This window comes from Zeus faber, assembly GCF_960531495.2.
Source record: "Zeus faber genome assembly, chromosome: 2".
Classification (NCBI taxonomy): Eukaryota; Metazoa; Chordata; class Actinopteri; order Zeiformes; family Zeidae; genus Zeus; species Zeus faber.
In genome coordinates, this window is record NC_137189.1 from 48,359,998 (window position 1) to 48,374,403 (window position 14,406).

Sequence of the window (14,406 nt, forward strand, 5' to 3'; positions counted from 1 at the left end):
AAACACAAAACACAAACGTGTTCTTAACCACACATACACACACATACACACACATAAACACATATACACACATATACACACTATGAGGACCCAACGCTGTGGTGTCAGGGACTTCCTATTTAATGGCTCAACACATACAGTATTATCTGAATTAACCGAGTTGACTGTCGGCAATGTCATATAATGATAATGATATAATAATAATAATAATAATAATAATAATAATAATAATAATGATGATAAAAATAATAATAACAATAATCTCCTTTTGAAAACCTGTTCCCTCCCTCGTTTAATTTTATTGCTGCAAATTTTGCGCTGCACTTGTTTAGGATGCACAGAAAGAGTAAAAAGATCAGGGAAACCTATTTCAAGAGTTGAACCGCTCTAATTTATCTCACAAAATGAACGCTGTGCTTTCATGCACGTTTGAAAACGCCAAACAAACCAGGAATCCGATTCAATAAAAAGCCTTGAAAATAATAGCAAGTTATTTCCCGAGCTTCAAAAATACCGCTTCATCCAGACAAAGCGATAAAATACAAGGCCAAAGGATAACATCAGGAAAATGGCTTCCTGGCGTTCTTTGCTCAATCAAAATCTTCTCAATAAGCATGATGTCCCTCTCGTCTGGAGGAACGGGATCACATTTCTCTTTTTCCTTTTGGAGTAAAACAGTTAGGAGATATGACCCACAATGACCTTGAATATCGGAGGTGGTTTCGTTCTGACATCGCCCATGTGGTTGGCAAGGAGTTTAAAGCCAGTCACTCATCGTCCTGCGACGGGTCTCTGACCCACTTGCAGGGTGAAGGCTGCACATTGAGCAGGTGAAGATGAACACTTTGCCTTTCCTCGCTCGCCGTCTTTTCAGACAAAGCACAGACACGGGTTTGGGACGGATGTGCGCTCTGATAAGCACTGCGGTCTGCCCACTGTGCGGCCGCGCTGAGGCCTTCCGGCGGAATTGGCGTCGCGGCATCTGCTCCGAGCCTCGCCGCCGGGAGGGAGCGGCGGGAGAAAGGAACCTCCGGCTCTTTCAAAGCATCTGCTCATCAACGCGGTATTTCACGGCCGCGTCTGCTGCCGCATCGGTTCCAGCGCCTGCCACACGCACCTGCACATTTCACCGCAACTCGCACACATCAAGTCTACAAGAATGTCATAAAAAAAATATGCGGAATTAGCGTTTCGGAATAACAGCTGGATTCCATATCCAGTGAGTGAGTGGACTAATGAGCCAACCCGAGGTCACCCTCCCAGGCATCTCTTCACACAAATACGCTCTGATTATCATGGTAATACATTTCTCCATATTGCCCTGATCTGACCCGGTGCTGTGTCAGAGCCACATTTGTCACCAAGAGACCGACTACATACGAGAGCATATTCAACATACACAGTATGTACATATTCTGTATAGAACATATCTATATAAATATACATAATAATGTAACCTCTGTGAAAGTATAGTAAACTCTGAATAAGTCAAGACCACCCAAGGAAAATATTAAAGGGGACCTATTAATAAAAACTCACTTTATTTAGCGCTTGTGCACATACACGTGGGTCTCTGATGGAACTACTAACACACACACACTGTGAAGCAACACCACCCAGTCAGTTTGTTGTGAGCCTAAAACCAGCCGCTCAGCTTTGCGTCTCAGTACTACGTAGCATTGAGACACCTTCCCGTTAGAACACCCAGGACACACTTTAGCAAAGTCCGCGACTAATAAGTAAGCTCTAGCCGAGTTAGCTTCCCGATGCACGTCGGCCTCTCAGTCCAAGTTCTCCGACATAACTTCACATAACACCACTACACGACTGTACAATGCTTTCGTAAGAGTCACTTGTCGTTCGTCTATAAACATTTACCGTTGTAATGCTTCACGGAGTGTTTTACCCACTATAGTGAACTATAGCTGTGCCATGGAGCTCATCTCCACATGTCTTCTCTCTGACCTTTAACTCTGATCTCATTGGCTTACAAAATAAACAAAATGCAAAACTTTACATTTGAATCTTTTCTCACAGTTTTCAAATAAAACATCTTTAAAACATTTCTTGCATAATGAACATAGTATTTTGGAAAAAAAAATACATTTTACATCATGTAAATATTTCAACACAAACTTAATAATGAAGTCCTCTGGCTATGGCACAATATGCAATATCAAACCTCTGCATAGTTTTTAACCCTTATAATCCTATTTATGAACTTATTCTATTTCTACTATTTATTAATTGCTATTTTTGAATCAACAAACTTTTAGATTCTACGCCTAATTTTCCATAGGGCTACACACGGAAAAAAAACTAACATTGGACGACATGTATTGAAAAAAATGAGTTAATTAAGTCCAGGAAAACTGGAACAGGAATTGGTCACGTGGCCTCATCCTGTCATAGTTATGGCAGAAAATGAGGGAGAAAAGGAAAGGGAACCAGGAGGGTCCTCAAAGCATGTACAACCCGAATAACTTGCACCCCTCCTGCCCTGCAGACCCTGGTCTGGTGGAGCATTGTTCGGAGTGGGATTGATATGTGAGTGTATGTTTTCTAAGCTAATATGAGTGGTATTAAAATTGCACGACGGACGAGAAGCACGTCGGGGCAGGAGCGTAACTGGCATGATCACAGCCTCCCGCCACATCCCCACCCACCTGGCTCGCACCCCACCAATCCCGCAAACCCTAGGTCTATTGTGTGGTGTATGTACTGAGTATGAGTTTTGGCAATGGGAGAGATAGGCGAAGCGCAACCTGATCAACGCAGCGGTGCCTGAAAATATGTTGTAAATGTGAAATAAATATTTAGCATTTGTCCAGAATCTCAAGTTCAAGTTAATACCGACCCCTTGAAACGACATACTTGAGATCTCTAAGTCTAGACTTGTGTACCCCAGGTTTCCAAGGGTGCATCTCAAAACCCGAACTCCACAAAACTCTCTCGAATAGACAAGGTGTTGGAGAGGTGCAGTGTTGCCAATTTGCTTCATCAAACACATGCGCTATAATTGAACAGCTGCTATTGAATCAATCTGTACAAATGGTAATAAATGGCCACCTCCATGATTGAATGTCCTTGTATTGTATTACTTGTGAGGATTGAAGTCATTCCTTCTGTGGAGTGAGTCCAGGGATAAGATAAGACATTATGTCTTCCGTCAAAGGCTGTTTCAGTGGCCGGTTTGGGCCTATCCCCTACACAATTGGGAGAGTACATAAAGGGCCGCCAAAGGAAAGTCAAAGCAAACATCTGGAGCTGTCACTGTAACTCCAAACCAGGTTTGGGAGGTAACCAAGATGTCCTTAATGGATGCCTTCAACACTGTCCATTCACCAGCTCAGCTGTGCACCATAACCTTGACATTCCTCTCGTTCTCCTTTTGAGAACATCCCTTTATTTTCCCTTGAGACTTGCGCTCTAACAAATTATTTGGCTGAAAGCTCTGTCAAATAAAAACCTGGTATTTAACTGGTTAAATCGCGCACAAGGCACCGAGCTTGTCACTGTTTGTGTGCTTGACTCCAGAACGATGTAAAAAGCACTGATTCATCACCACGAGGACAAGTCTCATGGTCATGGTTTTTGTTCCATTTTATCTCCACCGAATCCCGCAGCATCTGCCTTTTCGTTGTCAAGGACGTGGCTGCTCTAACTGTTAAGAGTCCAGATCGCGCAGCGGCCCTTGGTGCTGACATTTTTTGTTTGCGGCTTCAGATTTGTCAATAGTAGTTTAACATCATCCCATTTCACTGGGTTTACAGCAGAGGCTGCTGAGTACAACGGAGTGTATAGTCCGAGAGCCTTTCCAAGAAGAGCAGATTTTGCAGCGGGCACCGCGAATGCCAGACAGATTTCCGTCAAGCTGGGGTGTCGCTGGACGGAAATAGCTCAGGACGCGGCCCAAGCCTTTGGTGCCGTGTGAAATCTCCGGCCCAGCACAAGCAAATCAAGAGATCCCTTTCAGCTCGACACTGGCCTGTCTGCTCTGTTATCTGGATATTGTTTTTGAGTCTCTCGCTTGAAGTGGCGTGCATTCTTCTCGTCGATCTCCCGGTGCATTTCTGAGCCTCAGTCTCTCCACTGTCTGTCTGTCCATCTTCCAGCCCAGCCCTTCCTGTATCTCTCTCTCTCGCTCCGCCAGTCTGTCTATCCTTTTCAGATGGTCTTATCTCCATTGCTGCCAATCTCTCTCTCTTTCTCTCCACCTCAACCATACCACCTCGTACATATGCAATTCAGATCAGTCAATTACTTTGAAGGTTACTCTTGAATGAATTCCCCGTCGCATCCTTTCTTTATCAGCTCAGACCACTTTAATTAAAGGCAAAAACAGAAAACCACTTCAAAAAGTGTTCAGCAACAACTTTGATAAGGACAAATAAAGGTAGAAATGTGTACACTGTACATCCTTTGAAAGGGAAAACATGGCAAGTGAAGGGAAGCTGGCTGAGGTTTCATGTTTGATATTAGCAAAATGAGGCATTGACAATGACGACTGGTGGTGATATTGGGTGGGAGGGCTAAATAAAAGTAGAATACCTGTCAAAAACTCACTGCTGAGTCACATTTCAGAGCCTGAACATGTTATAACGGTGACACTATAAAACCCACTTTCCCACAATTTCATCTCCAATGTCATACAGTACGGCTCAAAATGCACTTTTGTTTTTGGTACAAAATGGTCTATGACGTGTACTGAGCCACCTGTGTGTCTGACAGGTGATCAGCTGACTGGTTCTGATAGAGAGAACTGCTCGACCAAGTGGAGAAATACACCAAGATGTAATGTTCATGTGTTCACATTCCATAGAACTGTGTTTCCTACCAGCTGTTTGTCTCTGTAGAGCTGGAACCTTCCTCAAGATTTTTTTCCTCAAGATTTTTTCCACTTCTCATCCACTTTCACAATTTTTTTCCCCCTGCATTCAGCGTCGGTGATCCAGTCTCTAACCATTCTTTCATTTTGAATGAATACAAATGTACGACTCATGGGCCGCAGGTCACCTGGTCAAACTGCAGCCAGACACACGGGCTGAATTGAGTCAAAAAGCTCGACTCACTGATTCAGAGCCAAACTTTTTATCAAAAAAGAAAGTCAGAAAAGTTGATGAACATTGAAGTTACCATTTTGAATGGTTCACTTGAAAGTATTGGCAGCTTTAATATAAATTAACACTGTGAAAAGAGGAATTTTTCATTTTAACAACCTCTTCTGGGACTGTCCTCTGCCCCACTCAGAGCCGTCTTGCAGGAAAGCGCCTCAGTACAAGGGAGGCTTGAAACCAGGACCTCTTGAACACCAGAGAGTCACTTAAACTGCACTTCCGGCTTCTAGGCGTGGCCAAGATCGTCGTTCTTCGATACGTTCATTAAATGCGATTTGAAAGACAGCCTCACTTTGTTGTGTTGCCCGCGGGGAGCTGGAACGTTGGGAAACTGCAGAAAATGAAATAAAGTCAGACAGAAAATTGGGTGCAGAGAAAAAAACCTCAAAGATTAATTAGAAGAAAAAAACTGCATTCAAGTCAAGGACGGCATAGTGGGTCACAAATTGTGCAGGGGCCCATTCATTGTTACTCCAGCACTCCAGCACATCTTGACTACCCTGCACCACCCTTGACTACCCAGGAATACCCAGGACTACCCTGGACTACCCTGGAGACTACCTAGACTACACAGGACTACCTTGTACTACACTGTACCACCGCAGACCACCCTGGAGACTACTTGTACTACTCTGGACCCTAGACTAACCTGCACAACACTGTACTACCCTTGACTACCCTGCACCACCCTTGACTACCCCAGACTACCCTGGAGACAACCTGGACTACCATGTACTACACAGGACCACCCCGGAGACTACTTGTACTACCATGGACTACCTTGTACTACCCCGGACCACCCTGGACTACCACGACTCCGCCAGATCTAAATTCATTGCCAAATCGGCAGTTAGTGTAGGGCCAGATAGGTCCACATTGTGTTGCCCTAGCTTTACATAAGGCAGAAACACGCTCGGAAGTGGCAACTCAGAGCTATACGCTCTGTATGTATGTCCTTTGATTATCTCAACAACCGTTTACTTGATGTGCTTCACACGTGGCGGTTGTATCGCTAGGGACCCAAGGACATGGAGTGTCCAATTTCGTGCAATTTAGACATAGCCAGCAGAGGGGCGGGGCCTCAGGACGCTGAGACTGAGTCAAAGAGCGTCTTTCCCCCGGTGCATGACTTTAACCGACAGTTTCATCTCCCGTTTTGGAACACAAGACTGAATCATTGACATTTTGATAAACTGTTCCATTTAAGCAGCACTAGGTAACTTTTGGTATTTGGGATAACATGCCCCTACAGTTTCTGAGTGCAATTTCACTTTTACACCACTGTCGTAGAACTCAGTGTCGGAAAATAATTTATTTTACCAGACAAATTTGAACCTCATCGGCCACGTTTCATAACAGTCTATGTTACAAATGCAAACATGTACACACAGGTTACAGCGGCCCTTGCATTTGCACAATGAAAGAGGTGCCATTCTCTATATTTCAAGTCAGTGTGCCATCAAAATGATTCTGAAGCTGTTTTTTGTGACCCACCGCAGCAAAACCCACATTGTTGCCCATTTCTAAAATCGCCACGAGCTGCCAAATAAGTTGAAAAAACCTTTCTGGGAGGAAAATTTGATTTTTCCAGATTCGTGTTCCTATGTGTTTTTTTTATCTGTCAACATATTTTCAAAACTGAGTTTGATTTATAATTAGTAGATAAATATTAAACTGTGGAGTTCAATATTCCAGTTATATTACATGGGGAAACACAGTTCATTTACCGAGACGCTGAACAACGCGGACCGATGGTTTCCTTTAAAGCGACAGTCCAGGTGAAGATCATTCCTCCATATTCCATGTGATGTGAAGTCACAATGTGAAACTGTTTTGATAGAGTTCAACCTTTTAATTTTACTACTTTTACACAAACACACAGAGACATTATGGTGTAGGGGCCGTATACCAATGTATAACAACAAAGAAGTTATGCTGACATCACTTCTGTAAACAAGACAAGGATCTGGTTCCACTTGTCTGTGAAAACATTCATCTCCGTGTTGTTATAGATTACACAAAGCAGGTTGCGGAAGCTCTGATTCATATTTCGGACCTTAATCTGACCAGTGCGATAGATCCTAGTCAGTGTTAGCAGCGCGTACTGGACTTCATTTTCCGCAATGATAGTCAGTTCTCCGACAGCGACGCTGAGAATGACAGTGCCGCTGAACCTGATATTACTCAGGACTTGGAAAACATTTCAAACGGGGGATTTCAACCTGAATGTGACAATAAACAGAATATTTTCAAGAACCACTGGAGGAGACCGACGATACGCCCGTTGTTGTTGTTATAGAAGTTGATGACGTGATGAAGTCTGTTGAGGCTGGTGATGTAGATTATGAACAAGTAGCAATGAACAAGATTCTCAAGTTTACCTGGAAATGCAGCCAGGGGCGAAAATAAAATTAAAAGAGGCTCCAAACAGGCTCTCAGGGTGTAGCTGGGGTAGGGTGGGGTTAGCCCACATAATAACTCCAACAACTTTGAAGACATTTGGCATACGCACATTTATATGTTGTGATGATAGAATCTACATTTTGTTGTGTTGAACTCCTAAATAATTCCACTTTTTTAAAACATGTATATTCTTACTGTTAAATAAAAGCCTTTTTAAAAACAAAAGATGTTGTGTGTTGATGACGCTGTTCAACATTCCCTATAAACACAAGAACAATGCAGAGATTGCCCCATTCAGCAGGGTGTCAAGTGGCCATGTGACAAGTCCCCATTCAGCAGGTTGTCAAGTGGTCATGTGACAAGTACCCATGCGGCTGTGTTGGTCCTCCAACCATTTGCATTCTGGGAGCTGGCTGAATGAAGCCAAGTGTGGGGGAACATTTTGAAGGTGATTATCTCAGAATCACAGTTTGCTACGCCCTTGTTAATTACAAATCATAGCTTTAAAAATATTTGCTTGATTTGCACAAGTGACACCTTGTTTTGAGGCTCTGATCCTTCACTTCTAAATGATGCAAATGAGTCAAAAGCCACAAAACGTAGTTAAAGTTAAAGTCTGCGGTGGGTCACAATTTAAGATAAAAAAAAGTTCAATAGTGTTGCTTTGAAATGTCTGAGAAAATTTTACATTTTGAACAGGCCTGCGCTCGTAATATCAATTATAGAACATTTGGTTGCAATGAACTCTAACCCTTTGATAACCGTCCATCCCTGTATCTTACGCACGCATGCACGCGCACACACACACATACAAAGCAGCATATGCCATAATCATCTAGATATAAAGTACGATATGAACTGGAGTAGGATAACTATTATTTAACAAGAAAGAAATAAGCTCCTGCACACCCTCCACCAGCTGGTCCTGCATCACTCAGTCACACACACACACACACACACACACACACACACACTCATATTGGTGATTAACATCCATACCTCACATGATGCTTCAGGGGCCCCCCAGGGCCTCATCGTCCTGATCCACACGTTATGTCAGAAAAACCTTTTAAACTCAATTCAACTTTTTTAATTTGAGAACTAACTCCGAGATCACAAACAGGTTCCACGTATGACGCTCATTCTCTTATTTAAAGTCGCGCCTGGTTTGATGTGTGTGCTGCTTTGAGAAGGCGCTGTACAGTAGCTGTTGTTATTGTGCATTTTGTGCACGACTGGACTCTGACGTTGAATCAAACCGCTCATTGCGGTGTGAATGAGTAAATGAAAGACTTGTTTCACCGTAGATTCTCCAGTTTGCCAAACACTGAAGCTGCATTTGAAGGATGTTGATGAATAAAAACATTGAAGCTGCATTTTAAGGATTTTGATGAATAGTAACATGAATACGATCCTGGTCTATGAGACACAAGCAGCTGTCAAACCAGTCATTTTGGAGAGGGGCAGTAGATCAGGGGCAACATTTATTCATACTTTTTTGGTGATAACAAACCATTCCTGTTTCTCTAAACCACCCAGTCTTAAATTGTGTATCAGTTTCCATTAATTCCGCAATACACAGAGGTTTTGGAACAATCCTGCGCGGTCAGGGCTGGTTATTTTTTGTGTTTTTTGCAAATGCGATTTCGTTTTTGACTTAAGTTTTTATTCTATTTCATTTACTTAATTGTATGTTATTTTATTCTTTTTATTTTTTCCCAGACCGTTTAGCTTTTCTTCCATGGTATTCGTCGGTAGACAAGCAGCAATAATCACAAACAAACTCCCAGTCCATGTTCATGCTCCTGGCGCCATGAAGCCGTTCTGATTCCACTGTACTCGTGGTGCTGTGACTCGATGTGGCCGTCGAGGCGCGACATCAACAACCAAGCAGGGAGCTGACGAGCCAAACGAACAGAGATTAAGGAAAATAAAAAAGTTCAATTGTTCAGGAGTGAAATGGCGGGCAGGAATAAAGATGAACCAGGCGGACTTTTAAATCTGCTTTGAAGATGTTTTAGAGTTGACTTGGGACACGTCACTGCAGCTGAGTTAGTCAAAAGGACAAGTGACAAACTGGTGTTTTGTGGTTTCAGTTTCCTGTGTTCGCAGCCTCTGCATTTTAACTGCGCCTCTGCATCTTAGATTTATGTTTACTTCATGACCTGCAGCTTCAATCGCTATGAAGGAGCCGCACAGTTATCAGCCCATCAGGGAGGCGGACCTGCACGCACGCACGCACGCACGCACGCACGCACGCACGCACGCACACACGCACACACACACACACACACACACACGCACATCCTTGCAGAACCCAAACTCCCTTCATATTGAAGTCTGGTCTAATATCGGCGAATCAGACGGTCCACTGCCGCCCCCTCGTGGCGACCATTAAAACGCAAGTAATTGAAGATGTAAATGATTAAATGAGTAAATGATTCATAAAAATAGTTAACAAACATAAACAACAACAATTCATTTAATACAATTAATAAATAGTACACTTAATTTCAGTTTTGGGGACATCGATTTAGACCTTGAAAGATCATGATCAAATTATTTAAATTATTATGTCTGTTTAATTACTCTTCAATTATTATTATTATAATGAAACTCTCTGCATCTATGTAATTATACTAATCAGTTATGCATCGATACAAATTGATTATTGATTATATGTATTATTTTTGGGATAATTGCTCGATTGTTTTTCAGATAAAGTTTTGAATAAAATACCTGCATTTGAGAAATCGGATGTTAAAACAAGATATATTGTTGAGGTTCTCTCTTCTTTCCCGGGTCGTGTGAATGCATCACCGTGCTGATGTCCCTTTCATCCGGCAGCACTGCTGTTGCTGCATCTTTGCTAAGACACTTTAAAGCTGCAGTGTGTCGAATGTAGTGGCATCTGGGGGTGAGGTTGCAGATGGCCACCAACTGAACACCCGTCGCCCATGGCGGTGCAACACGGCGGCCTCCGCGGAAGAGACGGTGGCCGCGAAACTCGCGAACCATGTCAAAGGCCGTCTCTAGATCCAGTTTGGTTTCTCCCTTCTGGGCTACTGTAGAAACATGGCGGTGCAATATGGCAGCCTCCGTGAAGCGTACCCGCTCCCTATGTAGACCAAAACGCCTCATTGTAAGTTTCGACGAATCCTATTTTCACGTGATTAATCACTAATTCAAAATGTACTTGTGAATATTATATTCTATTTCTGCCGAGTCCGCTCCGTGATTTTTTCACACTGCGCCTTTAAAGGAGGAATTTCAAACTCACGGATGTTCTCCATAGTCAATTGTTTGAAATGGCATTTAAAAGGTTGAAAAGTTTCAAAAAGCTTTCTTTGTGCATACGTGACACCGACCGCGTTAGCATTGAATAAACAAAAGAGAACACGGAATAACCCAAATACAGGACATTCATGAGGTTATGACAGAAGTAAGGTTCAAATCCTCTTTGTGTCTGGGATGAGATAATGTGCCTCCACAACTCAGCTCCTGGTTATAATTGACTCTAATTAGATATTACTATTACTGCAACAGCAACACACACACACACACATACGATTGGAGATGTGGGTTTCTGTAAATGTGTGTGTGAATGAATGTTCAATCGCATGCTTTCGTGTGTGTGTGTGTGTGTGTGTGTGTTGCTGTTGCCAGGTAATAGTAACATCGGTTGCAGCTCTAATACAATTTAAATGGCAATGATATTTTTGGGTTCATTTTATCCCATTTTGTGATATTTTATTTTTGTTACCTGCAAGTAGGACGAGCAATTCAATATTTTATTTTTATTTTTTTATTTGTATCATTCTGTTAAGGATTAAAATAAACTGTTTCCCAGTTATTCATCAGTTTGTGATTGGCACTGTGATGGGGTCAAAGGAAATTGGCAAAAAAAAAAAAAAAAAAAAAAAAAAATTATCAAATGGAAAATTAATACCCATGAATTCTGCAGCTGAATAAAGTATCACTGCGTAATTGTTCAAGATTAGGCCGTTTTTTTTTAAATAAAAAAACGTCCTTTAAACTATCGGCAATTCTTTATTTAAGGGACGGATGCAAGGTTATTTACGTAGTTTTTTTCAAGAGGTTATTTATTTTGCCAGGTAAACAAACGACCATTTTAATAAAAAAAATAAGTAGACACGGCCCCGTCTGTCTCCATAATGTGTATTAAATATGAAAGGAAGAGAGGTTTGAAATGTTTGGCTCACACAACACAGCCGGTGGATTTTGAGCCGCCGCGCCTGCCGCAGCGGCCCCGTCGGCGGGGCTAAGGCCGTACGGCGGCGGGACGAGAGCAGCCGCCTGCAGTCGGGTGAAGCCCAGCCTCCGTTTGAAATGCACCGCAAGCCTGTCGCTGGGCAGCACCCTCCCCGTCCCCGTCGCCGTGAGCCCACCGTGATAGTACGGTCACACAGCCGGCAGCGGGGCTCTGTCCGATTCATAGGTATAAAAATATGTTTAGAATTCCCCATTCAAATGATATCCCAATACAAAATGCGTAGGGATAACATATTAATCTTCAAGCTTTAAGCTTTTAAGCTTCTATTTGTTAAACTCTGTTTTGTTTTTTTATTATTATCATTTTTTTAAACCTGTGCTGGCAGACCTGCCAACCTGCGCCAGCTGAATTCAATTTTATTGGAACTCAGGGACAGTTTCATGCTCCTTTATTGTTTCATAGTGAATAATGAACAATAATAAAGACGGTGTCAAAATCAGCAAACTCACTGGTGTAGTAACTGAAAGCTGCAGCCGTAGTCCTTATGTGCAGCTCTCCAACCACAGGACGTATTCGTCGGTGACGTGCAGCCGATCGGCAGTAGGAATCTGCAGGTCAGACTTCAAATCAGAAACAGGAATGGGGCAAGAAAACTGCAACCGGTGCATCTCTAGCTCGTAAACATGTTCGGTAACTTTACGAGATGATGCATTTCAGGGGATATTTCCTCCTGACATGAATGTGTATACTGAATATATTCAGCAGCACACTGATTACCACACTCCCCTGAGGACCGACTCGGCACCCCAGCGGGTGTCGGTGTCCTGGGGTTGGAGCCAGTTCTTCCCGTGGGCTGCAAACAGCTTGGTTGGCTGCAGAGCAGTGATGTCCTGCAGGACCTCTCTCCTCGAAGACCCCGTCAAAAGACAATCTCAGGAGTGAATGATTGCTCTCATAATTCTAATACACAAACAAAGGTTGGCAAAGGAACAAAGAACTGACCTGTTCTTCATTAACACAGTGCAGACATGAATCAGTAGTGACACAGTTGTGTGACAATAAGGTGCTACCCGTATAAATGATTACCTCCATCAACTCGGCCGAGTCTCTGCTGAGGAAAGGCGTGGCCGGCTTGTCTGTTTGATACTTCTTCAACACGGGATTGAAGGTCCCGGGCGACAGTCATGTAGAACTACAGCTTGGTCAAGATCGTTCAGGGCTGCTTCCGTTGTGTTGAAGGATGCTGTCCCAGAGTTTGGGAGTTTTTGTTTTTTTTTGGGGGGGGTTTTGTTCTTTTCCTCACCGTATCCATGTACTGGTGAAGGGACGGCCAGGCTGCAAGAGCACTCTCTACCACTGGCGGCTTCTCAATCCCAGCCGCGGAACGATGGAGGGAAGACTGGTAGACTCTCCTTGCTGTTCGCATGGATTTCACAAGTCTGTCCAGCTGCCATGTGGAGAAACTACTTTTAAAAGTGTTGTGTGGTGTGTGGGGTCCCCAGCTCCCTGCAGCAACAAGCTGAGCTCCTCCATAGCGCTTCGCATGTTCCTGTTGGAGAGGTTCAAAAAACTTGAAATTCACATTGGGCCCCATCCCTCGAGATGGACGCCGGGCTCCTGAGGTCAAGTTGGTCCAAAACAGAAAACAACCTTTACACGTCTCTGGGTCAGGTTTACCTTTTATGAGCATTATTCCATTACTTCTGGTATATCTAGTATTGTGCTGTTGATAAGCACTTAAAATTAACCAAGAAATCCAGTAGGGCTACATTATTTATATTTTTTTGCAACCGTTGAGGGATAGGTCACTTTTGTTTTTCCAAAATTTTCCAAATTTGAATATAGTTTCACTTACCTCCAATGTGGTGTGTAGGACAGTAGCAATGGCAGCCTCCTCACATGGTTCTAGCTGTGCTCAGACGCCCCCTCCCCCCCAAAATAACCACCTAGAACAGCTAGAACTGTGTGAGGTAGACACCATTACTCCTGTCCCGCATACCACCCGGAGGCTCAGTGAAACAATATCAACATTTGATAAATGGCTGAACCACCCCTTTAATGTGGAACACGATAGTTCATCACACTTTGCTTTAGAATTTCTAATGGAAGAAAAATCTACTAATGTGACGGCAACAATTATGTCGTGCTCGCTAATAAATCAGACATTTACTTTACATTACATTACATTTAGTCATTTATCAGACGCTTTTATCCAAAGCGACTTACAAGGAAGAATAACATTCAAGCTACATTGCGACAGAAACATTAGTGTAACAATAAATAAATACTGCTAAGTAGTGCTAAGTAATTGTAAGTTAGGAGAGGAGGTGCTCTCTAAAGAGCTGGCTCTTCAAGTGCTTCTTAAAGACAGAGAGGGAGGCCCCTGCTCTGGTGGTTTTTGGCACCTCGTTCCAGGTAACCAAGCGGCTACAGGTAACCAAGCGGCTACAGGTAAACAAGCGGCTACAGGTAAACAAGCGGCTACAGGTAAACAAGCGGCTACAGGTAAACAAGCGGCTACAGGTAACCAGTGGAGCTGGATGAGCAGCAGAGTAACGTGTGCCCTCTTTGGCTGCTTGAGCACCAGTCTCACCGCCGCATTCCATATCATCTGCAGCGGCTTCGCCGCACAGGCCGGCAAGACTGTTAAGA